Here is a 2,284-nt window from a genome sequence, read left to right on the forward strand (position 1 = left end):
GAATAAACTAGATATGTTAACATAAGTTGTAATTAAAAATATTGATATGTCAACAACCTTCAATTTCATAACTCCTCTACTTCTCGTTTGTAAAAATAGAATCAGAACAGAGGGGGAGACTCCCTGTTGGAAATATGCCCTAGAGGCAATAATAAAAGCATTATTATTATATTTCCTTGTTCATGATAATTGTCTTTATTCATGCTATAATTGTGTTATCCGGAAATCGTAATACATGTGTGAATAATAGACACCAACATGTCCCTGGTAAGCCTCTAGTTGACTAGCTCGTTGATCAACAGATAGTCATGGTTTCCTGACTATGGACATTGGATGTCATTGATAACGAGATCACATCATTAGGAGAATGATGTGATGGACAAGACCCAATCCTAAACATAGCACAAGATCGTATAGTTCGTTTGCTAGAGTTTTCCAATGTCAAGTATCCTTTCCTTAGACCATGAGATCGTGTAACTCCCGGATACCGTAGGAGTGTTTTGGGTGTACCAAACGTCACAACGTAACTGGGTGACTATAAAGGTATACTACGGGTATCTCCGAAAGTGTCTGTTGGGTTGACACGGATCAAGACTGGGATTTGTCACTCCGTATGACGGAGAGGTATCACTGGGCCCACTCGGTAATGCATCATCATAATGAGCTCAAAGTGACCAAGTGTCTGGTCACGGGATCATGCATTACGGTACGAGTAAAGTGACTTGCCGGTGACGAGATTGAACAAGGTATTGGGATACCGACGATCGAATCTCGGGCAAGTAACATATCGATTGACGAAGGGAATTGTATACGGGGTTGCTTGAATCCTTGACATCGTGGTTCATCCGATGAGATCATCGAGGAGCATGTGGGAGCCAACATGGGTATCCAGATCCCGCTGTTGGTTATTGACTGGAGAGCGATCTCGGTCATGTCTACATGTCTTCCGAACCCGTAGGGTCTACACACTTAAGGTTCGGTGACGCTAGGGTTGTAGGGATATGTATATGCAGTAACCCGAATGTTGTTCGGAGTCCCGGATGAGATCCCGGACGTCACGAGGAGTTCCGGAATGGTCCGGAGGTAAAGAATTATTTATAGGAAGTGCTATTTCGGGCATCGGGACAAGTTTCGGGGTTACCGGTATTGTACCGGGACCACCGGAAGGGTCCCGGGGGTCCAACGGGTGGGGCCACCTATCCTGGAGGGCCCCATGGGCTGAAGTGGAAAGGGATCCATCCCAAAGTGGGCTGGGGCGCCACTTCCCCCTAGGGCCCATGCGCCTAGGGTGGGGAAACCCTAAAGGAAGAGTCCTAGGAGGGGAAAGCACCTCCTAGGTGCCTTGGGGAGGAGGGATTCCTCCCCTTGGCCGCACCCCCCTAGGAGATTAGATCTCCTAGGGCCGGCGCCCCCCCCCTTGGTCCTCCTATATATAGTGGGGAGATGGAGGACTTCTTACCTTTGCCTTTGGTGCCTTCCTCTCCCTCTCCAACACCTCCTCCTCCTCCATAGTGCTTAGCGAAGCCCTGCCGGAGTACTGTAGCTCCATCACCACCACGCCGTCGTGCTGCTGCTGGAGCCATCTCCATCAACCTCTCCTTCCCCCTTGCTGGATCAAGAAGAAGGAGACGTTACGCTGACCGTACGTGTGTTGAACGCGGAGGTGCCGTCCGTTCGGCGCTAGGATCTCCGGTGATTTGGATCACGTCGAGTACGCCTTCCTCATCCCCGTTCTTTGAACGCTTCCGCGCGTGATCTACAAAGGTATGTAGATGCAATCTAATCACTCGTTGCTAGATGAACTCCTAGATGGATCTTGGTGAAATCGTAGGAAAATTTTTGTTTTCTGCAATGTTCCCCAACAGTGGCATCATGAGCTAGGTCTATGCGTGGTTCTCTTGCACGAGTAGAACACAATTTGTTGTGGGCGTTGATGTTGTCAACTTTCTTGCCGCTACTAGTCTTATCTTGCTTCAACGGTATTGTGGGATGAAGCGGCCCGGACCAACCTTACGCGTACGCTTACGTAAGACCGGTTCCACCGACTAACATGCACAAGTTGCATAAGGTGGCTGGCGGGTGTCTGTCTCTCCTACTTTAGTTGGAGCGGATTCGATGAAAAGGGTCTTTATGAAGGGTAAATAGAAGTTGACAAATCACGTTGTGGCTTTCACGTAGGTAAGAAAACGTTCTTGCTAGAACCCTACTTCAGCCACGTAAAACTTGCAACAACAATTAGAGGACGTCTAACTTGTTTTTGCAGCAAGTGCTTTATGATATGATA

This window comes from Triticum aestivum, chromosome 2A (genome assembly GCF_018294505.1).
Source record: "Triticum aestivum cultivar Chinese Spring chromosome 2A, IWGSC CS RefSeq v2.1, whole genome shotgun sequence".
In the NCBI taxonomy this organism is placed as follows: domain Eukaryota; kingdom Viridiplantae; phylum Streptophyta; class Magnoliopsida; order Poales; family Poaceae; genus Triticum; species Triticum aestivum.